Source organism: Triturus cristatus, chromosome 12 (assembly GCF_964204655.1).
Source record: "Triturus cristatus chromosome 12, aTriCri1.1, whole genome shotgun sequence".
NCBI lineage: Eukaryota > Metazoa > Chordata > Amphibia > Caudata > Salamandridae > Triturus > Triturus cristatus.
The window spans coordinates 660687938-660714989 of record NC_140595.1 but is presented as its reverse complement, the minus strand read 5'-3'; the positions used below and the strand labels follow the sequence as shown (position 1 = coordinate 660714989).

Sequence of the window (27052 nt, the reverse complement as noted above, 5' to 3'; positions counted from 1 at the left end):
CTCCATGAAAGATCTAATTTCTATTACGCACAAAATACTTCACTTTATTTGACATATTTGTTAAAATGGAACAGTCAGATGATCCCATCTAGCAGATCCTGGCTCTGTCTTGAAAGAGAGTGTAATTATACTACTAGAAATGCTGGCCATCAAAAGAGACTCTGATGGCTTTCCGACGAAGGTGGGATTCGAACCCACGCGTGCAGAGCACAATGGATTAGCAGTCCATCGCCTTAACCACTCAGCCACCTCGCCTGCCCTACAGCCCCATCTGAAACCTTGCTTCACAAAAGGTACTGAAGTGTCAATATACTGTACCTAAAAAAGAAAAAAACAGCTGAGGCAAGATCTCACATTCCACGTCTTCCCCCAATCAGGGACCTACATTTCATTTTTGGGAAATTCTTACTATGTGCTAATTACAAATATTCATAAGATTCCCCTAGACTTTGTCAGAACTGTCAAGATATAATTCTATGGGGTTTTGAATAGACAGAGCATATGTTATAGCACAATTATAGAATCTATTCCGTTTGGACTGTATTTTTAATAGTCATGATAACATGCTAGCATGTGAGTCGATCTTGCACAGTGAATGATGGAGCAGTGTCTGTCATCTACTTGGTCAGCTGTAGATGGCTCACCTGGGGAGATGTGAAAAGAGAGAGCTCCAGTGGCGCAATAGGTTAGCGCGCGGTACTTATACAGCAGTACTTGCACTGAGCCATGCCGAGGTTGTGAGTTCGAGCCTCACCTGGAGCAGCCGTGTTGTTTTTCATAAACCATTTCACAAAAAGTAAAGTTTAAACTCAGAGTATGGACAGCCCTTGCTAGAGAGTCTTTACTTCTTATAGGATCTACGTGTCCTACTCCTCTGGGTGCCAAATATCACATATCCTCCGCGATGCTCAGTTTAAACATTCCATGATGTGCCATCTTGCATTTCATGCAAACACCACATCAGTGCATTTAAAAATACATTTGTAGAATAATAAATATGATGAAAACAGTGTTCTCACATGATAACCATAAACTGAAGAGCTGCAAAAAATGCTGTATCAGCTACTTACAATAAAAGGTGACTCGAAAAAACTAGCAAAAGAAGAGCATCATCATATTAAAGGTTCTATTCACCATCTTGAGTTGCACCATAGCAGCTTATGGTGCTTTTCTGCTCAGAGTGTGCCTCCAATCCCACATTCATTTTTAATTTCTTTGCAGTTTAAAAAACAACAATTACTGCTCGAAGTTCACTTTTCAAAACCATTCAACCTATTAAATGTATTTCTCTAACCTATGAATGTGGTCCATGTTCACTTTTCCTCATCTTCATCTCGATACTCCTTTCCCAGAAACCAGGTTCACTTCTTCATTCAACCCACCCATCCAAAGTCACCAAATCTTTGAAGCAAGTCTGCCTATTCTCCCTTTCTCTCTATGTACAAGATACCTTGTATCATTTGAATGGACAGCAGGAGAGAAGGATATTTATGGTGAGTGGGGGTGGGGTTTTGAGGAGTAACCTCATTTGCCTAAGAGCCGGGGTATCTGGGAAAAAAAGTATTTTATGGGGGAAGACTTTCACATCTCCTTGGTGAAATTTGTAGGGCCTTATAACATCCTTTCTGTGGATGCAGATTCAGTCGGAACAGAGGTCCTAGTCCTCGCTCTGCCTTTCAAAGGAACTGTAAATATGCATGGCTTATTTGGCTTTGCCCGGCAGGGTGAGAATGGCGTTTGTCAGGCGTTCGTCAGGCGATCGGAAGGGGTGAGGCAATAATTTATAATTCAATGATCTTCATGATATTTTCTTGATAATATGAAAGCAGGAAAGGGAAGCTTGGCAATAAGCAATCCTAAAGCAAGGTGTGACTCCAGGGAAGAATGACTTGAAAACAACATACAGAAAGACTCATGTAAAAAGGCCCTGATGAGGCTTGAACTCATGACCCCTGGTTTACAAGACCAGTGCTCTGCCACTGAGCTACAAGGCCAGTCTGCACGCAGGATGTAAATTGCAACATGTATTCTTACTGAGGTATGAATATATCTATGATTTTGAGACTCTGTATGGAAACGTAGTTGCATATGAATGTCCACGTGCGCGCACACATTGAAGACCATGCTTAAGGCACTTTTTTTGGAAGTATGAAAAACTACATTTTCATATGAGAAAATAAGAGTTTTCGCATTCAAGACCATACCGATAGCTCTAGTTAGTATGTCTGCAATCAGTGACATATAGAGAACCCACTTATTAGAAGTGATCTGTCTCTGTGGGGCAGACATATGTTAACAGTCATTCATTTGAGACGGCCTAAACTTTAGGAGTAAGAGCTGCTTTCTTATCAATCTATTTATCCAAACTGGTTAATAAGCCAGGAGTGAGTGAAAGGCAATCCTCTGGAAACTCCATGAAAGATCTAATTTCTATTACGCACAAAATACTTCACTTTATTTGACATATTTGTTAAAATGGAACAGTCAGATGATCCCATCTAGCAGATCCTGGCTCTGTCTTGAAAGAGAGTGTAATTATACTACAAGAAATGCTGGCCATCAAAAGAGACTCTGATGGCTTTCCGACGAAGGTGGGATTTGAACCCACGCGTGCAGAGCACAATGGATTAGCAGTCCATCGCCTTAACCACTCGGCCACCTCGTCTGCCCTACAGCCCCATCTGAAACCTTGCTTCACAAAAGGTACTGAAGTGTCAATATACTGTACCTAAAAAAGAAAAAAACAGCTGAGGCAAGATCTCACATTCCACGTCTTCCCCCAATCAGGGACCTACATTTCATTTTTGGGAAATTCTTACTATGTGCTAATTACAAATATTCATAAGATTCCCCTAGACTTTGTCAGAACTGTCAAGATATAATTCTATGGGGTTTTGAATAGACAGAGCATATGTTATAGGACAATTATAGAATCTATTCCGTTTGGACTGTATTTTTAATAGTCATGATAACATGCTAGCATGTGAGTCGATCTTGCACAGTGAATGATGGAGCAGTGTCTGTCATCTACTTGGTCAGCTGTAGATGGCTCACCTGGGGAGATGTGAAAAGAGAGAGCTCCAGTGGCGCAATCGGTTAGCGCGCGGTACTTATACAGCAGTACTTGCACTGATCCATGCCGAGGTTGTGAGTTCGAGCCTCACTTGGAGCAGCCGTGTTGTTTTTCATAAACCATTTCACAAAAAGTAAAGTTTAAACTCAGAGTATGGACGGCCCTTGCTAGAGAGTCTTTACTTCTTATAGGATCTACGTGTCCTACTCCTCTGGGTGCCAAATATCACATATCCTCCGCGATGCTCAGTTTAAACATTCCATGATGTGCCATCTTGCATTTCATGCAAACACCACATCAGTGCATTTAAAAATACATTTGTAGAATAATAAATATGATGAAAACAGTGTTCTCACATGATAACCATAAACTGAAGAGCTGCAAAAAATGCTGTATCAGCTACTTACAATAAAAGGTGACTCGAAAAAACTAGCAAAAGAAGAGCATCATCATATTAAAGGTTCTATTCACCATCTTGAGTTGCACCATAGCAGCTTATGGTGGTTTTCTGCTCAGAGTGTGCCTCCAATCCCACATTCATTTTTAATTTCTTTGCAGTTTAAAAAACAACAATTATTGCTCGAAGTTCACTTTTCAAAACCATTCAACCTATTAAATGTATTTCTCTAACCTATGAATGTGGTCCATGTTCACTTTTCCTCATCTTCATCTCGATACTCCTTTCCCAGAAACCAGGTTCACTTCTTCATTCAACCCACCCATCCAAGGTCACCAAATCTTTGAAGCAAGTCTGCCTATTCTCCCTTTCTCTCTATGTACAAGATACCTTGTATCATTTGAATGGACAGCAGGAGAGAAGGATATTTATGGTGAGTGGGGGTGGGGTTTTGAGGAGTAACCTCATTTGCCTAAGAGCCGGGGTATCTGGGAAAAAAAGTATTTTATGGGGGAAGACTTTCACATCTCCTTGGTGAAATTTGTAGGGCCTTATAACATCCTTTCTGTGGATGCAAATTCAGTCGGAACAGAGGTCCTAGTCCTCGCTCTGCCTTTCAAAGGAACTGTAAATATGCATGGCTTATTTGGCTTTGCCCGGCAGGGTGAGAATGGCGTTTGTCAGGCGTTCGTCAGGCGATCGGAAGGGGTGAGGCAATAATTTATAATTCAATGATCTTCATGATATTTTCTTGATAATATGAAAGCAGGAAAGGGAAGCTTGGCAATAAGCAATCCTAAAGCAAGGTGTGACTCCAGGGAAGAATGACTTGAAAACAACATACAGAAAGACTCATGTAAAAAGGCCCTGATGAGGCTTGAACTCATGACCCCTGGTTTACAAGACCAGTGCTCTGCCACTGAGCTACAAGGCCAGTCTGCACGCAGGATGTAAATTGCAACATGTATTCTTACTGAGGTATGAATATATCTATGATTTTGAGACTCTGTATGGAAACGTAGTTGCATATGAATGTCCACGTGCGCGCACACATTGAAGACCATGCTTAAGGCACTTTTTTTGGAAGTATGAAAAACTACATTTTCATATGAGAAAATAAGAGTTTTCGCATTCAAGACCATACCGATAGCTCTAGTTAGTATGTCTGCAATCAGTGACATATAGAGAACCCACTTATTAGAAGTGATCTGTCTCTGTGGGGCAGACATATGTTAACAGTCATTCATTTGAGACAGCCTAAACTTTAGGAGTAAGAGCTGCTTTCTTATCAATCTATTTATCCAAACTGGTTAATAAGCCAGGAGTGAGTGAAAGGCAATCCTCTGGAAACTCCATGAAAGATCTAATTTCTATTACGCACAAAATACTTCACTTTATTTGACATATTTGTTAAAATGGAACAGTCAGATGATCCCATCTAGCAGATCCTGGCTCTGTCTTGAAAGAGAGTGTAATTATACTACTAGAAATGCTGGCCATCAAAAGAGACTCTGATGGCGTTCCGACGAAGGTGGGATTCGAACCCACACGTGCAGAGCACAATGGATTAGCAGTCCATCGCCTTAACCACTCGGCCACCTCCTCTGCCCTACAGCCCCATCTGAAACCTTGCTTCACAAAAGGTACTGAAGTGTCAATATACTGTACCTAAAAAAGAAAAAAACAGCTGAGGCAAGATCTCACATTCCACGTCTTCCCCCAATCAGGGACCTACATTTCATTTTTGGGAAATTCTTACTATGTGCTAATTACAAATATTCATAAGATTCCCCTAGACTTTGTCAGAACTGTCAAGATATAATTCTATGGGGTTTTGAATAGACAGAGCATATGTTATAGCACAAATATAGAATCTATTCCGTTTGGACTGTATTTTTAATAGTCATGATAACATGCTAGCATGTGAGTCGATCTTGCACAGTGAATGATGGAGCAGTGTCTGTCATCTACTTGGTCAGCTGTAGATGGCTCACCTGGGGAGATGTGAAAAGAGAGAGCTCCAGTGGCGCAATCGGTTAGCGCGCGGTACTTATACAGCAGTACTTGCACTGAGCCATGCCGAGGTTGTGAGTTCGAGCCTCACCTGGAGCAGCCGTGTTGTTTTTCATAAACCATTTCACAAAAAGTAAAGTTTAAACTCAGAGTATGGACGGCCCTTGCTAGAGAGTCTTTACTTCTTATAGGATCTACGTGTCCTACTCCTCTGGGTGCCAAATATCACATATCCTCCGCGATGCTCAGTTTAAACATTCCATGATGTGCCATCTTGCATTTCATGCAAACACCACATCAGTGCATTTAAAAATACATTTGTAGAATAATAAATATGATGAAAACAGTGTTCTCACATGATAACCATAAACTGAAGAGCTGCAAAAAATGCTGTATCAGCTACTTACAATAAAAGGTGACTCGAAAAAACTAGCAAAAGAAGAGCATCATCATATTAAAGGTTCTATTCACCATCTTGAGTTGCACCATAGCAGCTTATGGTGCTTTTCTGCTCAGAGTGTGCCTCCAATCCCACATTCATTTTTAATTTCTTTGCAGTTTAAAAAACAACAATTACTGCTCGAAGTTCACTTTTCAAAACCATTCAACCTATTAAATGTATTTCTCTAACCTATGAATGTGGTCCATGTTCACTTTTCCTCATCTTCATCTCGATACTCCTTTCCCAGAAACCAGGTTCACTTCTTCATTCAACCCACCCATCCAAAGTCACCAAATCTTTGAAGCAAGTCTGCCTATTCTCCCTTTCTCTCTATGTACAAGATACCTTGTATCATTTGAATGGACAGCAGGAGAGAAGGATATTTATGGTGAGTGGGGGTGGGGTTTTGAGGAGTAACCTCATTTGCCTAAGAGCCGGGGTATCTGGGAAAAAAAGTATTTTATGGGGGAAGACTTTCACATCTCCTTGGTGAAATTTGTAGGGCCTTATAACATCCTTTCTGTGGATGCAGATTCAGTAGGAACAGAGGTCCTAGTCCTCGCTCTGCCTTTCAAAGGAACTGTAAATATGCATGGCTTATTTGGCTTTGCCCGGCAGGGCTTGCCCGGCAGGGTGAGAATGGCGTTTGTCAGGCGATCGTCAGGCGATCGGAAGGGGTGAGGCAATAATTTATAATTCAATGATCTTCATGATATTTTCTTGATAATATGAAAGCAGGAAAGGGAAGCTTGGCAATAAGCAATCCTAAAGCAAGGTGTGACTCCAGGGAAGAATAACTTGAAAACAACATACAGAAAGAGTCATTTAAAAAGGCCCTGATGAGGCTTGAACTCATAACCCCTGGTTTACAAGACCAGTGCTCTGCCACTGAGCTACAAGGCCAGTCTGCACGCAGGATGTAAATTGCAACATGTATTCTTACTGAGGTATGAATATATCTATGATTTTGAGACTCTGTATGGAAACGTAGTTGCATATGAATGTCCACGTGCGCGCACACATTGAAGACCATGCTTAAGGCACTTTTTTTGGAAGTATGAAAAACTACATTTTCATATGAGAAAATAAGAGTTTTCGCATTCAAGACCATACCGATAGCTCTAGTTAGTATGTCTGCAATCAGTGACATATAGAGAACCCACTTATTAGAAGTGATCTGTCTCTGTGGGGCAGACATATGTTAACAGTCATTCATTTGAGACGGCCTAAACTTTAGGAGTAAGAGCTGCTTTCTTATCAATCTATTTATCCAAACTGGTTAATAAGCCAGGAGTGAGTGAAAGGCAATCCTCTGGAAACTCCATGAAAGATCTAATTTCTATTACGCACAAAATACTTCACTTTATTTGACATATTTGTTAAAATGGAACAGTCAGATGATCCCATCTAGCAGATCCTGGCTCTGTCTTGAAAGAGAGTGTAATTATACTACAAGAAATGCTGGCCATCAAAAGAGACTCTGATGGCTTTCCGACTAAGGTAGGATTCGAACCCACGCGTGCAGAGCACAATGGATTAGCAGTCCATCGCCTTAACCACTCGGCCACCTCGTCTGCCCTACAGCCCCATCTGAAACCTTGCTTCACAAAAGGTACTGAAGTGTCAATATACTGTACCTAAAAAAGAAAAAAACAGCTGAGGCAAGATCTCACATTCCACGTCTTCCCCCAATCAGGGACCTACATTTCATTTTTGGGAAATTCTTACTATGTGCTAATTACAAATATTCATAAGATTCCCCTAGACTTTGTCAGAACTGTCAAGATATAATTCTATGGGGTTTTGAATAGACAGAGCATATGTTATAGGACAATTATAGAATCTATTCCGTTTGGACTGTATTTTTAATAGTCATGATAACATGCTAGCATGTGAGTCGATCTTGCACAGTGAATGATGGAGCAGTGTCTGTCATCTACTTGGTCAGCTGTAGATGGCTCACCTGGGGAGATGTGAAAAGAGAGAGCTCCAGTGGCGCAATCGGTTAGCGCGCGGTACTTATACAGCAGTACTTGCACTGAGCCATGCCGAGGTTGTGAGTTCGAGCCTCACTTGGAGCAGCCGTGTTGTTTTTCATAAACCATTTCACAAAAAGTAAAGTTTAAACTCAGAGTATGGACGGCCCTTGCTAGAGAGTCTTTACTTCTTATAGGATCTACGTGTCCTACTCCTCTGGGTGCCAAATATCACATATCCTCCGCGATGCTCAGTTTAAACATTCCATGATGTGCCATCTTGCATTTCATGCAAACACCACATCAGTGCATTTAAAAATACATTTGTAGAATAATAAATATGATGAAAACAGTGTTCTCACATGATAACCATAAACTGAAGAGCTGCAAAAAATGCTGTATCAGCTACTTACAATAAAAGGTGACTCGAAAAAACTAGCAAAAGAAGAGCATCATCATATTAAAGGTTCTATTCACCATCTTGAGTTGCACCATAGCAGCTTATGGTGCTTTTCTGCTCAGAGTGTGCCTCCAATCCCACATTCATTTTTAATTTCTTTGCAGTTTAAAAAACAACAATTACTGCTCGAAGTTCACTTTTCAAAACCATTCAACCTATTAAATGTATTTCTCTAACCTATGAATGTGGTCCATGTTCACTTTTCCTCATCTTCATCTCGATACTCCTTTCCCAGAAACCAGGTTCACTTCTTCATTCAACCCACCCTTCCAAGGTCACCAAATCTTTGAAGCAAGTCTGCCTATTCTCCCTTTCTCTCTATGTACAAGATACCTTGTATCATTTGAATGGACAGCAGGAGAGAACGATATTTATGGTGAGTGGGGGTGGGGTTTTGAGGAGTAACCTCATTTGCCTAAGAGCCGGGGTATCTGGGAAAAAAAGTATTTTATGGGGGAAGACTTTCACATCTCCTTGGTGAAATTTGTAGGGCCTTATAACATCCTTTCTGTGGATGCAGATTCAGTCGGAACAGAGGTCCTAGTCCTCGCTCTGCCTTTCAAAGGAACTGTAAATATGCATGGCTTATTTGGCTTTGCCCGGCAGGGTGAGAATGGCGTTTGTCAGGCGTTCGTCAGGCGATCGGAAGGGGTGAGGCAATAATTTATAATTCAATGATCTTCATGATATTTTCTTGATAATATGAAAGCAGGAAAGGGAAGCTTGGCAATAAGCAATCCTAAAGCAAGGTGTGACTCCAGGGAAGAATGACTTGAAAACAACATACAGAAAGACTCATGTAAACAGGCCCTGATGAGGCTTGAACTCATGACCCCTGGTTTACAAGACCAGTGCTCTGCCACTGAGCTACAAGGCCAGTCTGCACGCAGGATGTAAATTGCAACATGTATTCTTACTGAGGTATGAATATATCTATGATTTTGAGACTCTGTATGGAAACGTAGTTGCATATGAATGTCCACGTGCGCGCACACATTGAAGACCATGCTTAAGGCACTTTTTTTGGAAGTATGAAAAACTACATTTTCATATGAGAAAATAAGAGTTTTCGCATTCAAGACCATACCGATAGCTCTAGTTAGTATGTCTGCAATCAGTGACATATAGAGAACCCACTTATTAGAAGTGATCTGTCTCTGTGGGGCAGACATATGTTAACAGTCATTCATTTGAGACAGCCTAAACTTTAGGAGTAAGAGCTGCTTTCTTATCAATCTATTTATCCAAACTGGTTAATAAGCCAGGAGTGAGTGAAAGGCAATCCTCTGGAAACTCCATGAAAGATCTAATTTCTATTACGCACAAAATACTTCACTTTATTTGACATATTTGTTAAAATGGAACAGTCAGATGATCCCATCTAGCAGATCCTGGCTCTGTCTTGAAAGAGAGTGTAATTATACTACTAGAAATGCTGGCCATCAAAAGAGACTCTGATGGCTTTCCGACGAAGGTGGGATTCGAACCCACGCGTGCAGAGCACAATGGATTAGCAGTCCATCGCCTTAACCACTCGGCCACCTCGTCTGCCCTACAGCCCCATTTGAAACCTTGCTTCACAAAAGGTACTGAAGTGTCAATATACTGTACCTAAAAAAGAAAAAAACAGCTGAGGCAAGATCTCACATTCCACGTCTTCCCCCAATCAGGGACCTACATTTCATTTTTGGGAAATTCTTACTATGTACTAATTACAAATATTCATAAGATTCCCCTAGACTTTGTCAGAACTGTCAAGATATAATTCTATGGGGTTTTGAATAGACAGAGCATATGTTATAGGACAATTATAGAATCTATTCCGTTTGGACTGTATTTTTAATAGTCATGATAACATGCTAGCATGTGAGTCGATCTTGCACAGTGAATGATGGAGCAGTGTCTGTCATCTACTTGGTCAGCTGTAGATGGCTCACCTGGGGAGATGTGAAAAGAGAGAGCTCCAGTGGCGCAATCGGTTAGCGCGCTGTACTTATACAGCAGTACTTGCACTGAGCCATGCCGAGGTTGTGAGTTCGAGCCTCACCTGGAGCAGCCGTGTTGTTTTTCATAAACCATTTCACAAAAAGTAAAGTTTAAACTCAGAGTATGGACGGCCCTTGCTAGAGAGTCTTTACTTCTTATAGGATCTACTTGTCCTACTCCTCTGGGTGCCAAATATCACATATCCTCCGCGATGCTCAGTTTAAACATTCCATGATGTGCCATCTTGCATTTCATGCAAACACCACATCAGTGCATTTAAAAATACATTTGTAGAATAATAAATATGATGAAAACAGTGTTCTCACATGATAACCATAAACTGAAGAGCTGCAAAAAATGCTGTATCAGCTACTTACAATAAAAGGTGACTCGAAAAAACTAGCAAAAGAAGAGCATCATCATATTAAAGGTTCTATTCACCATCTTGAGTTGCACCATAGCAGCTTATGGTGCTTTTCTGCTCAGAGTGTGCCTCCAATCCCACATTCATTTTTAATTTCTTTGCAGTTTAAAAAACAACAATTACTGCTCGAAGTTCACTTTTCAAAACCATTCAACCTATTAAATGTATTTCTCTAACCTATGAATGTGGTCCATGTTCACTTTTCCTCATCTTCATCTCGATACTCCTTTCCCAGAAACCAGGTTCACTTCTTCATTCAACCCACCCATCCAAGGTCACCAAATCTTTGAAGCAAGTCTGCCTATTCTCCCTTTCTCTCTATGTACAAGATACCTTGTATCATTTGAATGGACAGCAGGAGAGAAGGATATTTATGGTGAGTGGGGGTGGGGTTTTGAGGAGTAACCTCATTTGCCTAAGAGCCGGGGTATCTGGGAAAAAAAGTATTTTATGGGGGAAGACTTTCACATCTCCTTGGTGAAATTTGTAGGGCCTTATAACATCCTTTCTGTGGATGCAGATTCAGTCGGAACAGAGGTCCTAGTCCTCGCTCTGCCTTTCAAAGGAACTGTAAATATGCATGGCTTATTTGGCTTTGCCCGGCAGGGTGAGAATGGCGTTTGTCAGGCGTTCGTCAGGCGATCGGAAGGGGTGAGGCAATAATTTATAATTCAATGATCTTCATGATATTTTCTTGATAATATGAAAGCAGGAAAGGGAAGCTTGGCAATAAGCAATCCTAAAGCAAGGTGTGACTCCAGGGAAGAATGACTTGAAAACAACCTACAGAAAGACTCATGTAAACAGGCCCTGATGAGGCTTGAACTCATGACCCCTGGTTTACAAGACCAGTGCTCTGCCACTGAGCTACAAGGCCAGTCTGCACGCAGGATGTAAATTGCAACATGTATTCTTACTGAGGTATGAATATATCTATGATTTTGAGACTCTGTATGGAAACGTAGTTGCATATGAATGTCCACGTGCGCGCACACATTGAAGACCATGCTTAAGGCACTTTTTTTGGAAGTATGAAAAACTACATTTTCATATGAGAAAATAAGAGTTTTCGCATTCAAGACCATACCGATAGCTCTAGTTAGTATGTCTGCAATCAGTGACATATAGAGAACCCACTTATTAGAAGTGATCTGTCTCTGTGGGGCAGACATATGTTAACAGTCATTCATTTGAGACAGCCTAAACTTTAGGAGTAAGAGCTGCTTTCTTATCAATCTATTTATCCAAACTGGTTAATAAGCCAGGAGTGAGTGAAAGGCAATCCTCTGGAAACTCCATGAAAGATCTAATTTCTATTACGCACAAAATACTTCACTTTATTTGACATATTTGTTAAAATGGAACAGTCAGATGATCCCATCTAGCAGATCCTGGCTCTGTCTTGAAAGAGAGTGTAATTATACTACTAGAAATGCTGGCCATCAAAAGAGACTCTGATGGCTTTCCGACGAAGGTGGGATTCGAACCCACGCGTGCAGAGCACAATGGATTAGCAGTCCATCGCCTTAACCACTCGGCCACCTCGTCTGCCCTACAGCCCCATCTGAAACCTTGCTTCACAAAAGGTACTGAAGTGTCAATATACTGTACCTAAAAAAGAAAAAAACAGCTGAGGCAAGATCTCACATTCCACGTCTTCCCCCAATCAGGGACCTACATTTCATTTTTGGGAAATTCTTACTATGTGCTAATTACAAATATTCATAAGATTCCCCTAGACTTTGTCAGAACTGTCAAGATATAATTCTATGGGGTTTTGAATAGACAGAGCATATGTTATAGGACAATTATAGAATCTATTCCGTTTGGACTGTATTTTTAATAGTCATGATAACATGCTAGCATGTGAGTCGATCTTGCACAGTGAATGATGGAGCAGTGTCTGTCATCTACTTGGTCAGCTGTAGATGGCTCACCTGGGGAGATGTGAAAAGAGAGAGCTCCAGTGGCGCAATCGGTTAGCGCGCGGTACTTATACAGCAGTACTTGCACTGAGCCATGCCGAGGTTGTGAGTTTGAGCCTCACCTGGAGCAGCCGTGTTGTTTTTCATAAACCATTTCACAAAAAGTAAAGTTTAAACTCAGAGTATGGACGGCCCTTGCTAGAGAGTCTTTACTTCTTATAGGATCTACGTGTCCTACTCCTCTGGGTGCCAAATATCACATATCCTCCGCGATGCTCAGTTTAAACATTCCATGATGTGCCATCTTGCATTTCATGCAAACACCACATCAGTGCATTTAAAAATACATTTGTAGAATAATAAATATGATGAAAACAGTGTTCTCACATGATAACCATAAACTGAAGAGCTGCAAAAAATGCTGTATCAGCTACTTACAATAAAAGGTGACTCGAAAAAACTAGCAAAAGAAGAGCATCATCATATTGAAGGTTCTATTCACCATCTTGAGTTGCACCATAGCAGCTTATGGTGCTTTTCTGCTCAGAGTGTGCCTCCAATCCCACATTCATTTTTAATTTCTTTGCAGTTTAAAAAACAACAATTACTGCTCGAAGTTCACTTTTCAAAACCATTCAACCTATTAAATGTATTTCTCTAACCTATGAATGTGGTCCATGTTCACTTTTCCTCATCTTCATCTCGATACTCCTTTCCCAGAAACCAGGTTCACTTCTTCATTCAACCCACCCATCCAAAGTCACCAAATCTTTGAAGCAAGTCTGCCTATTCTCCCTTTCTCTCTATGTACAAGATACCTTGTATCATTTGAATGGACAGCAGGAGAGAAGGATATTTATGGTGAGTGGGGGTGGGGTTTTGAGGAGTAACCTCATTTGCCTAAGAGCCGGGGTATCTGGGAAAAAAAGTATTTTATGGGGGAAGACTTTCACATCTCCTTGGTGAAATTTGTAGGGCCTTATAACATCCTTTCTGTGGATGCAGATTCAGTCGGAACAGAGGTCCTAGTCCTCGCTCTGCCTTTCAAAGGAACTGTAAATATGCATGGCTTATTTGGCTTTGCCCGGCAGGGTGAGAATGGCGTTTGTCAGGCGTTCGTCAGGCGATCGGAAGGGGTGAGGCAATAATTTATAATTCAATGATCTTCATGATATTTTCTTGATAATATGAAAGCAGGAAAGGGAAGCTTGGCAATAAGCAATCCTAAAGCAAGGTGTGACTCCAGGGAAGAATGACTTGAAAACAACATACAGAAAGACTCATGTAAAAAGGCCCTGATGAGGCTTGAACTCATGACCCCTGGTTTACAAGACCAGTGCTCTGCCACTGAGCTACAAGGCCAGTCTGCACGCAGGATGTAAATTGCAACATGTATTCTTACTGAGGTATGAATATATCTATGATTTTGAGACTCTGTATGGAAACGTAGTTGCATATGAATGTCCACGTGCGCGCACACATTGAAGACCATGCTTAAGGCACTTTTTTTGGAAGTATGAAAAACTACATTTTCATATGAGAAAATAAGAGTTTTCGCATTCAAGACCATACCGATAGCTCTAGTTAGTATGTCTGCAATCAGTGACATATAGAGAACCCACTTATTAGAAGTGATCTGTCTCTGTGGGGCAGACATATGTTAACAGTCATTCATTTGAGACGGCCTAAACTTTAGGAGTAAGAGCTGCTTTCTTATCAATCTATTTATCCAAACTGGTTAATAAGCCAGGAGTGAGTGAAAGGCAATCCTCTGGAAACTCCATGAAAGATCTAATTTCTATTACGCACAAAATACTTCACTTTATTTGACATATTTGTTAAAATGGAACAGTCAGATGATCCCATCTAGCAGATCCTGGCTCTGTCTTGAAAGAGAGTGTAATTATACTACAAGAAATGCTGGCCATCAAAAGAGACTCTGATGGCTTTCCGACGAAGGTGGGATTCGAACCCACGCGTGCAGAGCACAATGGATAGCAGTCCATCGCCTTAACCACTCGGCCACCTCATCTGCCCTACAGCCCCATCTGAAACCTTGCTTCACAAAAGGTACTGAAGTGTCAATATACTGTACCTAAAAAAGAAAAAAACAGCTGAGGCAAGATCTCACATTCCACGTCTTCCCCCAATCAGGGACCTACATTTCATTTTTGGGAAATTCTTACTATGTGCTAATTACAAATATTCATAAGATTCCCCTAGACTTTGTCAGAACTGTCAAGATATAATTCTATGGGGTTTTGAATAGACAGAGCATATGTTATAGGACAATTATAGAATCTATTCCGTTTGGACTGTATTTTTAATAGTCATGATAACATGCTAGCATGTGAGTCGATCTTGCACAGTGAATGATGGAGCAGTGTCTGTCATCTACTTGGTCAGCTGTAGATGGCTCACCTGGGGAGATGTGAAAAGAGAGAGCTCCAGTGGCGCAATCGGTTAGCGGGCGGTACTTATACAGCAGTACTTGCACTGATCCATGCCGAGGTTGTGAGTTCGAGCCTCACTTGGAGCAGCCGTGTTGTTTTTCATAAACCATTTCACAAAAAGTAAAGTTTAAACTCAGAGTATGGACGGCCCTTGCTAGAGAGTCTTTACTTCTTATAGGATCTACGTGTCCTACTCCTCTGGGTGCCAAATATCACATATCCTCCGCGATGCTCAGTTTAAACATTCCATGATGTGCCATCTTGCATTTCATGCAAACACCACATCAGTGCATTTAAAAATACATTTGTAGAATAATAAATATGATGAAAACAGTGTTCTCACATGATAACCATAAACTGAAGAGCTGCAAAAAATGCTGTATCAGCTACTTACAATAAAAGGTGACTCGAAAAAACTAGCAAAAGAAGAGCATCATCATATTAAAGGTTCTATTCACCATCTTGAGTTGCACCATAGCAGCTTATGGTGCTTTTCTGCTCAGAGTGTGCCTCCAATCCCACATTCATTTTTAATTTCTTTGCAGTTTAAAAAACAACAATTACTGCTCGAAGTTCACTTTTCAAAACCATTCAACCTATTAAATGTATTTCTCTAACCTATGAATGTGGTCCATGTTCACTTTTCCTCATCTTCATCTCGATACTCCTTTCCCAGAAACCAGGTTCACTTCTTCATTCAACCCACCCATCCAAGGTCACCAAATCTTTGAAGCAAGTCTGCCTATTCTCCCTTTCTCTCTATGTACAAGATACCTTGTATCATTTGAATGGACAGCAGGAGAGAAGGATATTTATGGTGAGTGGGGGTGGGGTTTTGAGGAGTAACCTCATTTGCCTAAGAGCCGGGGTATCTGGGAAAAAAAGTATTTTATGGGGGAAGACTTTCACATCTCCTTGGTGAAATTTGTAGGGCCTTATAACATCCTTTCTGTGGATGCAGATTCAGTCGGAACAGAGGTCCTAGTCCTCGCTCTGCCTTTCAAAGGAACTGTAAATATGCATGGCTTATTTGGCTTTGCCCGGCAGGGTGAGAATGGCGTTTGTCAGGCGTTCGTCAGGCGATCGGAAGGGGTGAGGCAATAATTTATAATTCAATGATCTTCATGATATTTTCTTGATAATATGAAAGCAGGAAAGGGAAGCTTGGCAATAAGCAATCCTAAAGCAAGGTGTGACTCCAGGGAAGAATGACTTGAAAACAACATACAGAAAGACTCATGTAAAAAGGCCCTGATGAGGCTTGAACTCATGACCCCTGGTTTACAAGACCAGTGCTCTGCCACTGAGCTACAAGGCCAGTCTGCACGCAGGATGTAAATTGCAACATGTATTCTTACTGAGGTATGAATATATCTATGATTTTGAGACTCTGTATGGAAACGTAGTTGCATATGAATGTCCACGTGCGCGCACACATTGAAGACCATGCTTAAGGCACTTTTTTTGGAAGTATGAAAAACTACATTTTCATATGAGAAAATAAGAGTTTTCGCATTCAAGACCATACCGATAGCTCTAGTTAGTATGTCTGCAATCAGTGACATATAGAGAACCCACTTATTAGAAGTGATCTGTCTCTGTGGGGCAGACATATGTTAACAGTCATTCATTTGAGACAGCCTAAACTTTAGGAGTAAGAGCTGCTTTCTTATCAATCTATTTATCCAAACTGGTTAATAAGCCAGGAGTGAGTGAAAGGCAATCCTCTGGAAACTCCATGAAAGATCTAATTTCTATTACGCACAAAATACTTCACTTTATTTGACATATTTGTTAAAATGGAACAGTCAGATGATCCCATCTAGCAGATCCTGGCTCTGTCTTGAAAGAGAGTGTAATTATACTACTAGAAATGCTGGCCATCAAAAGAGACTCTGATGGCTTTCCGACGAAGGTGGGATTCGAACCCACGCGTGCAGAGCACAATGGATTAGCAGTCCATCGCCTTAACCACTCGGCCACCTCCTCTGCCCTACAGCCCCATCTGAAACCTTGCTTCACAAAAGGTACTGAAGTGTCAATATACTGTACCTAAAAAAGAAAAAAACAGCTGAGGCAAGATCTCACATTCCACGTCTTCCCCCAATCAGGGACCTACATTTCATTTTTGGGAAATTCTTACTATGTGCTAATTACAAATATTCATAAGATTCCCCTAGACTTTGTCAGAACTGTCAAGATATAATTCTATGGGGTTTTGAATAGACAGAGCATATGTTATAGCACAATTATAGAATCTATTCCGTTTGGACTGTATTTTTAATAGTCATGATAACATGCTAGCATGTGAGTCGATCTTGCACAGTGAATGATGGAGCAGTGTCTGTCATCTACTTGGTCAGCTGTAGATGGCTCACCTGGGGAGATGTGAAAAGAGAGAGCTCCAGTGGCGCAATCGGTTAGCGCGCGGTACTTATACAGCAGTACTTGCACTGAGCCATGCCGAGGTTGTGAGTTCGAGCCTCACCTGGAGCAGCCGTGTTGTTTTTCATAAACCATTTCACAAAAAGTAAAGTTTAAACTCAGAGTATGGACGGCCCTTGCTAGAGAGTCTTTACTTCTTATAGGATCTACGTGTCCTACTCCTCTGGGTGCCAAATATCACATATCCTCCGCGATGCTCAGTTTAAACATTCCATGATGTGCCATCTTGCATTTCATGCAAACACCACATCAGTGCATTTAAAAATACATTTGTAGAATAATAAATATGATGAAAACAGTGTTCTCACATGATAACCATAAACTGAAGAGCTGCAAAAAATGCTGTATCAGCTACTTACAATAAAAGGTGACTCGAAAAAACTAGCAAAAGAAGAGCATCATCATATTAAAGGTTCTATTCACCATCTTGAGTTGCACCATAGCAGCTTATGGTGCTTTTCTGCTCAGAGTGTGCCTCCAATCCCACATTCATTTTTAATTTCTTTGCAGTTTAAAAAACAACAATTACTGCTCGAAGTTCACTTTTCAAAACCATTCAACCTATTAAATGTATTTCTCTAACCTATGAATGTGGTCCATGTTCACTTTTCCTCATCTTCATCTCGATACTCCTTTCCCAGAAACCAGGTTCACTTCTTCATTCAACCCACCCATCCAAAGTCACCAAATCTTTGAAGCAAGTCTGCCTATTCTCCCTTTCTCTCTATGTACAAGATACCTTGTATCATTTGAATGGACAGCAGGAGAGAAGGATATTTATGGTGAGTGGGGGTGGGGTTTTGAGGAGTAACCTCATTTGCCTAAGAGCCGGGGTATCTGGGAAAAAAAGTATTTTATGGGGGAAGACTTTCACATCTCCTTGGTGAAATTTGTAGGGCCTTATAACATCCTTTCTGTGGATGCAGATTCAGTCGGAACAGAGGTCCTAGTCCTCGCTCTGCCTTTCAAAGGAACTGTAAATATGCATGGCTTATTTGGCTTTGCCCGGCAGGGTGAGAATGGCGTTTGTCAGGCGTTCGTCAGGCGATCGGAAGGGGTGAGGCAATAATTTATAATTCAATGATCTTCATGATATTTTCTTGATAATATGAAAGCAGGAAAGGGAAGCTTGGCAATAAGCAATCCTAAAGCAAGGTGTGACTCCAGGGAAGAATGACTTGAAAACAACATACAGAAAGACTCATGTAAAAAGGCCCTGATGAGGCTTGAACTCATGACCCCTGGTTTACAAGACCAGTGCTCTGCCACTGAGCTACAAGGCCAGTCTGCACGCAGGATGTAAATTGCAACATGTATTCTTACTGAGGTATGAATATATCTATGATTTTGAGACTCTGTATGGAAACGTAGTTGCATATGAATGTCCACGTGCGCGCACGCATTGAAGACCATGCTTAAGGCACTTTTTTTGGAAGTATGAAAAACTACATTTTCATATGAGAAAATAAGAGTTTTCGCATTCAAGACCATACCGATAGCTCTAGTTAGTATGTCTGCAATCAGTGACATATAGAGAACCCACTTATTAGAAGTGATCTGTCTCTGTGGGGCAGACATATGTTAACAGTCATTCATTTGAGACGGCCTAAACTTTAGGAGTAAGAGCTGCTTTCTTATCAATCTATTTATCCAAACTGGTTAATAAGCCAGGAGTGAGTGAAAGGCAATCCTCTGGAAACTCCATGAAAGATCTAATTTCTATTACGCACAAAATACTTCACTTTATTTGACATATTTGTTAAAATGGAACAGTCAGATGATCCCATCTAGCGGATCCTGGCTCTGTCTTGAAAGAGAGTGTAATTATACTACTAGAAATGCTGGCCATCAAAAGAGACTCTGATGGCTTTCCGACGAAGGTGGGATTCGAACCCACGCGTGCAGAGCACAATGGATTAGCAGTCCATCGCCTTAACCACTCGGCCACCTCGTCTGCCCTACAGCCCCATCTGAAACCTTGCTTCACAAAAGGTACTGAAGTGTCAATATACTGTACCTAAAAAAGAAAAAAACAGCTGAGGCAAGATCTCACATTCCACGTCTTCCCCCAATCAGGGACCTACATTTCATTTTTGGGAAATTCTTACTATGTGGTAATTACAAATATTCATAAGATTCCCCTAGACTTTGTCAGAACTGTCAAGATATAATTCTATGGGGTTTTGAATTGACAGAGCATATGTTATAGGACAATTATAGAATCTATTCCGTTTGGACTGTATTTTTAATAGTCATGATAACATGCTAGCATGTGAGTCGATCTTGCACAGTGAATGATGGAGCAGTGTCTGTCATCTACTTGGTCAGCTGTAGATGGCTCACCTGGGGAGATGTAAAAAGAGAGAGCTCCAGTGGCGCAATCGGTTAGCGCGCGGTACTTATACAGCAGTACTTGCACTGAGCCATGCCGAGGTTGTGAGTTCGAGCCTCACCTGGAGCAGCCGTGTTGTTTTTCATAAACCATTTCACAAAAAGTAAAGTTTAAACTCAGAGTATGGACGGCCCTTGCTAGAGAGTCTTTACTTCTTATAGGATCTACGTGTCCTACTCCTCTGGGTGCCAAATATCACATATCCTCCGCGATGCTCAGTTTAAACATTCCATGATGTGCCATCTTGCATTTCATGCAAACACCACATCAGTGCATTTAAAAATACATTTGTAGAATAATAAATATGATGAAAACAGTGTTCTCACATGATAACCATAAACTGAAGAGCTGCAAAAAATGCTGTATCAGCTACTTACAATAAAAGGTGACTCAAAAAAACTAGCAAAAGAAGAGCATCATCATATTAAAGGTTCTATTCACCATCTTGAGTTGCACCATAGCAGCTTATGGTGCTTTTCTGCTCAGAGTGTGCCTCCAATCCCACATTCATTTTTAATTTCTTTGCAGTTTAAAAAACAACAATTACTGCTCGAAGTTCACTTTTCAAAACCATTCAACCTATTAAATGTATTTCTCTAACCTATGAATGTGGTCCATGTTCACTTTTCCTCATCTTCATCTCGATACTCCTTTCCCAGAAACCAGGTTCACTTCTTCATTCATCCCACCCATCCAAAGTCACCAAATCTTTGAAGCAAGTCTGCCTATTCTCCCTTTCTCTCTATGTACAAGATACCTTGTATCATTTGAATGGACAGCAGGAGAGAAGGATATTTATGGTGAGTGGGGGTGGGGTTTTGAGGAGTAACCTCATTTGCCTAAGAGCCGGGGTATCTGGGAAAAAAAGTATTTTATGGGGGAAGACTTTCACATCTCCTTGGTGAAATTTGTAGGGCCTTATAACATCCTTTCTGTGGATGCAGATTCAGTCGGAACAGAGGTCCTAGTCCTCGCTCTGCCTTTCAAAGGAACTGTAAATATGCATGGCTTATTTGGCTTTGCCCGGCAGGGCTTGCCCGCCAGGGTGAGAATGGCGTTTGTCAGGCGTTCGTCAGGCGATCGGAAGGGGTGAGGCAATAATTTATAACTCAATGATCTTCATGATATTTTCTTGATAATATGAAAGCAGGAAAGGGAAGCTTGGCAATAAGCAATCCTAAAGCAAGGTGTGACTCCAGGGAAGAATGACTTGAAAACAACATACAGAAAGACTCATGTAAAAAGGCCCTGATGAGGCTTGAACTCATGACCCCTGGTTTACAAGACCAGTGCTCTGCCACTGAGCTACAAGGCCAGTCTGCACGCAAGATGTAAATTGCAACATGTATTCTTACTGAGGTATGAATATATCTATGATTTTGAGACTCTGTATGGAAACGTAGTTGCATATGAATGTCCACGTGCGCGCACACATTGAAGACCATGCTTAAGGCACTTTTTTGGGAAGTATGAAAAACTACATTTTCATATGAGAAAATAAGAGTTTTCGCATTCAAGACCATACCGATAGCTCTAGTTAGTATGTCTGCAATCAGTGACATATAGAGAACCCACTTATTAGAAGTGATCTGTCTCTGTGGGGCAGACATATGTTAACAGTCATTCATTTGAGACGGCCTAAACTTTAGGAGTAAGAGCTGCTTTCTTATCAATCTATTTATCCAAACTGGTTAATAAGCCAGGAGTGAGTGAAAGGCAATCCTCTGGAAACTCCATGAAAGATCTAATTTCTATTACGCACAAAATACTTCACTTTATTTGACATATTTGTTAAAATGGAACAGTCAGATGATCCCATCTAGCGGATCCTGGCTCTGTCTTGAAAGAGAGTGTAATTATACTACAAGAAATGCTGGCCATCAAAAGAGACTCTGATGGCTTTCCGACGAAGGTGGGATTCAAACCCACGCGTGCAGAGCACAATGGATTAGCAGTCCATCGCCTTAACCACTCGGCCACCTCGTCTGCCCTACAGCCCCATCTGAAACCTTGCTTCACAAAAGGTACTGAAGTGTCAATATACTGTACCTAAAAAAGAAAAAAACAGCTGAGGCAAGATCTCACATTCCACGTCTTCCCCCAATCAGGGACCTACATTTCATTTTTGGGAAATTCTTACTATGTGCTAATTACAAATATTCATAAGATTCCCCTAGACTTTGTCAGAACTGTCAAGATATAATTCTATGGGGTTTTGAATAGACAGAGCATATGTTATAGGACAATTATAGAATCTATTCCGTTTGGACTGTATTTTTAATAGTCATGATAACATGCTAGCATGTGAGTCGATCTTGCACAGTGAATGATGGAGCAGTGTCTGTCATCTACTTGGTCAGCTGTAGATGGCTCACCTGGGGAGATGTGAAAAGAGAGAGCTCCAGTGGCGCAATCGGTTAGCGCGCGGTACTTATACAGCAGTACTTGCACTGAGCCATGCTGAGGTTGTGAGTTCGAGCCTCACCTGGAGCAGCCGTGTTGTTTTTCATAAACCATTTCACAAAAAGTAAAGTTTAAACTCAGAGTATGGACGGCCCTTGCTAGAGAGTCTTTACTTCTTATAGGATCTACGTGTCCTACTCCTCTGGGTGCCAAATATCACATATCCTCCGCGATGCTCAGTTTAAACATTCCATGATGTGCCATCTTGCATTTCATGCAAACACCACATCAGTGCATTTAAAAATACATTTGTAGAATAATAAATATGATGAAAACAGTGTTCTCACATGATAACCATAAACTGAAGAGCTGCAAAAAATGCTGTATCAGCTACTTACAATAAAAGGTGACTCGAAAAAACTAGCAAAAGAAGAGCATCATCATATTAAAGGTTCTATTCACCATCTTGAGTTGCACCATAGCAGCTTATGGTGCTTTTCTGCTCAGAGTGTGCCTCCAATCCCACATTCATTTTTAATTTCTTTGCAGTTTAAAAAACAACAATTACTGCTCGAAGTTCACTTTTCAAAACCATTCAACCTATTAAATGTATTTCTCTAACCTATGAATGTGGTCCATGTTCACTTTTCCTCATCTTCATCTCGATACTCCTTTCCCAGAAACCAGGTTCACTTCTTCATTCAACCCACCCATCCAAAGTCACCAAATCTTTGAAGCAAGTCTGCCTATTCTCCCTTTCTCTCTATGTACAAGATACCTTGTATCATTTGAATGGACAGCAGGAGAGAAGGATATTTATGGTGAGTGGGGGTGGGGTTTTGAGGAGTAACCTCATTTGCCTAAGAGCCGGGGTATCTGGGAAAAAAAGTATGTTATGGGGGAAGACTTTCACATCTCCTTGGTGAAATTTGTAGGGCCTTATAACATCCTTTCTGTGGATGCAGATTCAGTCGGAACAGAGGTCCTAGTCCTCGCTCTGCCTTTCAAAGGAACTGTAAATATGCATGGCTTATTTGGCTTTGCCCGGCAGGGCTTGCCCGCCAGGGTGAGAATGGCGTTTGTCAGGCGTTCGTCAGGCGATCGGAAGGGGTGAGGCAATAATTTATATTTCAATGATCTTCATGATATTTTCTTGATAATATGAAAGCAGGAAAGGGAAGCTTGGCAATAAGCAATCCTAAAGCAAGGTGTGACTCCAGGGAAGAATGACTTGAAAACAACATACAGAAAGACTCATGTAAAAAGGCCCTGATGAGGCTTGAACTCATGACCCCTGGTTTACAAGACCAGTGCTCTGCCACTGAGCTACAAGGCCAGTCTGCACGCAGGATGTAAATTGCAACATGTATTCTTACTGAGGTATGAATATATCTATGATTTTGAGACTCTGTATGGAAACGTAGTTGCATATGAATGTCCACGTGCGCGCACACATTGAAGACCATGCTTAAGGCACTTTTTTTGGAAGTATGAAAAACTACATTTTCATATGAGAAAATAAGAGTTTTCGCATTCAAGACCATACCGATAGCTCTAGTTAGTATGTCTGCAATCAGTGACATATAGAGAACCCACTTATTAGAAGTGATCTGTCTCTGTGGGGCAGACATATGTTAACAGTCATTCATTTGAGACGGCCTAAACTTTAGGAGTAAGAGCTGCTTTCTTATCAATCTATTTATCCAAACTGGTTAATAAGCCAGGAGTGAGTGAAAGGCAATCCTCTGGAAACTCCATGAAAGATCTAATTTCTATTACGCACAAAATACTTCACTTTATTTGACATATTTGTTAAAATGGAACAGTCAGATGATCCCATCTAGCAGATCCTGGCTCTGTCTTGAAAGAGAGTGTAATTATACTACAAGAAATGCTGGCCATCAAAAGAGACTCTGATGGCTTTCCGACGAAGGGGGGATTCGAACCCACGCGTGCAGAGCACAATGGATTAGCAGTCCATCGCCTTAACCACTCGGCCACCTCGTCTGCCCTACAGCCCCATCTGAAACCTTGCTTCACAAAAGGTACTGAAGTGTCAATATACTGTACCTAAAAAAGAAAAAAACAGCTGAGGCAAGATCTCACATTCCACGTCTTCCCCCAATCAGGGACCTACATTTCATTTTTGGGAAATTCTTACTATGTGCTAATTACAAATATTCATAAGATTCCCCTAGACTTTGTCAGAACTGTCAAGATATAATTCTATGGGGTTTTGAATAGACAGAGCATATGTTATAGGACAATTATAGAATCTATTCCGTTTGGACTGTATTTTTAATAGTCATGATAACATGCTAGCATGTGAGTCGATCTTGCACAGTGAATGATGGAGCAGTGTCTGTCATCTACTTGGTCAGCTGTAGATGGCTCACCTGGGGAGATGTGAAAAGAGAGAGCTCCAGTGGCGCAATCGGTTAGCACGCGGTACTTATACAGCAGTACTTGCACTGAGCCATGCCGAGGTTGTGAGTTCGAGCCTCACCTGGAGCAGCCGTGTTGTTTTTCATAAACCATTTCACAAAAAGTAAAGTTTAAACTCAGAGTATGGACGGCCCTTGCTAGAGAGTCTTTACTTCTTATAGGATCTACGTGTCCTACTCCTCCGGGTGCCAAATATCACATATCCTCCGCGATGCTCAGTTTAAACATTCCATGATGTGCCATCTTGCATTTCATGCAAACACCACATCAGTGCATTTAAAAATACATTTGTAGAATAATAAATATGATGAAAACAGTGTTCTCACATGATAACCATAAACTGAAGAGCTGCAAAAAATGCTGTATCAGCTACTTACAATAAAAGGTGACTCGAAAAAACTAGCAAAAGAAGAGCATCATCATATTAAAGGTTCTATTCACCATCTTGAGTTGCACCATAGCAGCTTATGGTGCTTTTCTGCTCAGAGTGTGCCTCCAATCCCACATTCATTTTTAATTTCTTTGCAGTTTAAAAAACAACAATTACTGCTCGAAGTTCACTTTTCAAAACCATTCAACCTATTAAATGTATTTCTCTAACCTATGAATGTGGTCCATGTTCACTTTTCCTCATCTTCATCTCGATACTCCTTTCCCAGAAACCAGGTTCACTTCTTCATTCAACCCACCCATCCAAGGTCACCAAATCTTTGAAGCAAGTCTGCCTATTCTCCCTTTCTCTCTATGTACAAGATACCTTGTATCATTTGAATGGACAGCAGGAGAGAAGGATATTTATGGTGAGTGGGGGTGGGGTTTTGAGGAGTAACCTCATTTGCCTAAGAGCCGGGGTATCTGGGAAAAAAAGTATTTTATGGGGGAAGACTTTCACATCTCCTTGGTGAAATTTGTAGGGCCTTATAACATTCTTTCTGTGGATGCAGATTCAGTCGGAACAGAGGTCCTAGTCCTCGCTCTGCCTTTCAAAGGAACTGTAAATATGCATGGCTTATTTGGCTTTGCCCGGCAGGGTGAGAATGGCGTTTGTCAGGTGTTCGTCAGGCGATCGGAAGGGGTGAGGCAATAATTTATAATTCAATGATCTTCATGATATTTTCTTGATAATATGAAAGCAGGAAAGGGAAGCTTGGCAATAAGCAATCCTAAAGCAAGGTGTGACTCCAGGGAAGAATGACTTGAAAACAACATACAGAAAGACTCAATTAAAAAGGCCCTGATGAGGCTTGAACTCATGACCCCTGGTTTACAAGACCAGTGCTCTGCCACTGAGCTACAAGGCCAGTCTGCACGCAGGATGTAAATTGCAACATGTATTCTTACTGAGGTATGAATATATCTATGATTTTGAGACTCTGTATGGAAACGTAGTTGCATATGAATGTCCACGTGCGCACACACATTGAAGACCATGCTTAAGGCACTTTTTTTGGAAGTATGAAAAACTACATTTTCATATGAGAAAATAAGAGTTTTCGCATTCAAGACCATACCGATAGCTCTAGTTAGTATGTCTGCAATCAGTGACATATAGAGAACCCACTTATTAGAAGTGATCTGTCTCTGTGGGGCAGACATATGTTAACAGTCATTCATTTGAGACGGCCTAAACTTTAGGAGTAAGAGCTGCTTTCTTATCAATCTATTTATCCAAACTGGTTAATAAGCCAGGAGTGAGTGAAAGGCAATCCTCTGGAAACTCCATGAAAGATCTAATTTCTATTACGCACAAAATACTTCACTTTATTTGACATATTTGTTAAAATGGAACAGTCAGATGATCCCATCTAGCAGATCCTGGCTCTGTCTTGAAAGAGAGTGTAATTATACTACAAGAAATGCTGGCCATCAAAAGAGACTATGATTGCTTTCCGACGAAGGTGGGATTCGAACCCACGCGTGCAGAGCACAATGGATTAGCAGTCCATCGCCTTAACCACTCGGCCACCTCGTCTGCCCTACAGCCCCATCTGAAACCTTGCTTCACAAAAGGTACTGAAGTGTCAATATACTGTACCTAAAAAAGAAAAAAACAGCTGAGGCAAGATCTCACATTCCACGTCTTCCCCCAATCAGGGACCTACATTTCATTTTTGGGAAATTCTTACTATGTGCTAATTACAAATATTCATAAGATTCCCCTAGACTTTGTCAGAACTGTCAAGATATAATTCTATGGGGTTTTGAATAGACAGAGCAT

At 41.0% G+C, this 27052-nt stretch overlaps 26 non-coding genes across 26 annotated transcripts; 10 read left to right on the top strand and 16 right to left on the bottom strand.

Annotated features, from left to right (window-relative positions):
• Window positions 1-173: 173 nt before the first annotated feature.
• On the bottom strand, window positions 174-255 carry TRNAS-GCU (transfer RNA serine (anticodon GCU)). Its single transcript has one exon. It is a non-coding gene; the product is annotated as a tRNA-Ser (tRNA).
• A 412-nt stretch (window positions 256-667) lies between these two features.
• TRNAI-UAU (transfer RNA isoleucine (anticodon UAU)) lies at window positions 668-762 on the top strand. The gene is made up of 2 exons: window positions 668-705; window positions 727-762. It is a non-coding gene; the product is annotated as a tRNA-Ile (tRNA).
• Window positions 763-1922: 1160 nt separating this feature from the next.
• On the bottom strand, window positions 1923-1994 carry TRNAT-UGU (transfer RNA threonine (anticodon UGU)). Its single transcript has one exon. It is a non-coding gene; the product is annotated as a tRNA-Thr (tRNA).
• A 589-nt stretch (window positions 1995-2583) lies between these two features.
• On the bottom strand, window positions 2584-2665 carry TRNAS-GCU (transfer RNA serine (anticodon GCU)). The gene has a single exon. It is a non-coding gene; the product is annotated as a tRNA-Ser (tRNA).
• A 412-nt stretch (window positions 2666-3077) lies between these two features.
• On the top strand, window positions 3078-3172 carry TRNAI-UAU (transfer RNA isoleucine (anticodon UAU)). Its single transcript has 2 exons — window positions 3078-3115; window positions 3137-3172. It is a non-coding gene; the product is annotated as a tRNA-Ile (tRNA).
• A 1160-nt stretch (window positions 3173-4332) lies between these two features.
• Window positions 4333-4404, bottom strand: TRNAT-UGU (transfer RNA threonine (anticodon UGU)). The gene has a single exon. It is a non-coding gene; the product is annotated as a tRNA-Thr (tRNA).
• Window positions 4405-5487: 1083 nt separating this feature from the next.
• Window positions 5488-5582, top strand: TRNAI-UAU (transfer RNA isoleucine (anticodon UAU)). Its single transcript has 2 exons — window positions 5488-5525; window positions 5547-5582. It is a non-coding gene; the product is annotated as a tRNA-Ile (tRNA).
• Window positions 5583-7911: 2329 nt separating this feature from the next.
• Window positions 7912-8006, top strand: TRNAI-UAU (transfer RNA isoleucine (anticodon UAU)). Its single transcript has 2 exons — window positions 7912-7949; window positions 7971-8006. It is a non-coding gene; the product is annotated as a tRNA-Ile (tRNA).
• A 1160-nt stretch (window positions 8007-9166) lies between these two features.
• Window positions 9167-9238, bottom strand: TRNAT-UGU (transfer RNA threonine (anticodon UGU)). The gene has a single exon. It is a non-coding gene; the product is annotated as a tRNA-Thr (tRNA).
• Window positions 9239-9827: 589 nt separating this feature from the next.
• On the bottom strand, window positions 9828-9909 carry TRNAS-GCU (transfer RNA serine (anticodon GCU)). The gene has a single exon. It is a non-coding gene; the product is annotated as a tRNA-Ser (tRNA).
• A 412-nt stretch (window positions 9910-10321) lies between these two features.
• TRNAI-UAU (transfer RNA isoleucine (anticodon UAU)) lies at window positions 10322-10416 on the top strand. The gene is made up of 2 exons: window positions 10322-10359; window positions 10381-10416. It is a non-coding gene; the product is annotated as a tRNA-Ile (tRNA).
• Window positions 10417-11576: 1160 nt separating this feature from the next.
• Window positions 11577-11648, bottom strand: TRNAT-UGU (transfer RNA threonine (anticodon UGU)). The gene has a single exon. It is a non-coding gene; the product is annotated as a tRNA-Thr (tRNA).
• Window positions 11649-12237: 589 nt separating this feature from the next.
• On the bottom strand, window positions 12238-12319 carry TRNAS-GCU (transfer RNA serine (anticodon GCU)). The gene has a single exon. It is a non-coding gene; the product is annotated as a tRNA-Ser (tRNA).
• Window positions 12320-12731: 412 nt separating this feature from the next.
• TRNAI-UAU (transfer RNA isoleucine (anticodon UAU)) lies at window positions 12732-12826 on the top strand. The gene is made up of 2 exons: window positions 12732-12769; window positions 12791-12826. It is a non-coding gene; the product is annotated as a tRNA-Ile (tRNA).
• A 1160-nt stretch (window positions 12827-13986) lies between these two features.
• Window positions 13987-14058, bottom strand: TRNAT-UGU (transfer RNA threonine (anticodon UGU)). Its single transcript has one exon. It is a non-coding gene; the product is annotated as a tRNA-Thr (tRNA).
• Window positions 14059-16395: 2337 nt separating this feature from the next.
• Window positions 16396-16467, bottom strand: TRNAT-UGU (transfer RNA threonine (anticodon UGU)). The gene has a single exon. It is a non-coding gene; the product is annotated as a tRNA-Thr (tRNA).
• A 1083-nt stretch (window positions 16468-17550) lies between these two features.
• Window positions 17551-17645, top strand: TRNAI-UAU (transfer RNA isoleucine (anticodon UAU)). Its single transcript has 2 exons — window positions 17551-17588; window positions 17610-17645. It is a non-coding gene; the product is annotated as a tRNA-Ile (tRNA).
• Window positions 17646-18805: 1160 nt separating this feature from the next.
• TRNAT-UGU (transfer RNA threonine (anticodon UGU)) lies at window positions 18806-18877 on the bottom strand. The gene has a single exon. It is a non-coding gene; the product is annotated as a tRNA-Thr (tRNA).
• Window positions 18878-19466: 589 nt separating this feature from the next.
• Window positions 19467-19548, bottom strand: TRNAS-GCU (transfer RNA serine (anticodon GCU)). The gene has a single exon. It is a non-coding gene; the product is annotated as a tRNA-Ser (tRNA).
• Window positions 19549-19960: 412 nt separating this feature from the next.
• On the top strand, window positions 19961-20055 carry TRNAI-UAU (transfer RNA isoleucine (anticodon UAU)). The gene is made up of 2 exons: window positions 19961-19998; window positions 20020-20055. It is a non-coding gene; the product is annotated as a tRNA-Ile (tRNA).
• A 1174-nt stretch (window positions 20056-21229) lies between these two features.
• On the bottom strand, window positions 21230-21301 carry TRNAT-UGU (transfer RNA threonine (anticodon UGU)). The gene has a single exon. It is a non-coding gene; the product is annotated as a tRNA-Thr (tRNA).
• A 1083-nt stretch (window positions 21302-22384) lies between these two features.
• On the top strand, window positions 22385-22479 carry TRNAI-UAU (transfer RNA isoleucine (anticodon UAU)). Its single transcript has 2 exons — window positions 22385-22422; window positions 22444-22479. It is a non-coding gene; the product is annotated as a tRNA-Ile (tRNA).
• Window positions 22480-23653: 1174 nt separating this feature from the next.
• TRNAT-UGU (transfer RNA threonine (anticodon UGU)) lies at window positions 23654-23725 on the bottom strand. Its single transcript has one exon. It is a non-coding gene; the product is annotated as a tRNA-Thr (tRNA).
• Window positions 23726-24808: 1083 nt separating this feature from the next.
• On the top strand, window positions 24809-24903 carry TRNAI-UAU (transfer RNA isoleucine (anticodon UAU)). Its single transcript has 2 exons — window positions 24809-24846; window positions 24868-24903. It is a non-coding gene; the product is annotated as a tRNA-Ile (tRNA).
• Window positions 24904-26063: 1160 nt separating this feature from the next.
• On the bottom strand, window positions 26064-26135 carry TRNAT-UGU (transfer RNA threonine (anticodon UGU)). Its single transcript has one exon. It is a non-coding gene; the product is annotated as a tRNA-Thr (tRNA).
• A 589-nt stretch (window positions 26136-26724) lies between these two features.
• TRNAS-GCU (transfer RNA serine (anticodon GCU)) lies at window positions 26725-26806 on the bottom strand. Its single transcript has one exon. It is a non-coding gene; the product is annotated as a tRNA-Ser (tRNA).
• Window positions 26807-27052: the final 246 nt, after the last annotated feature.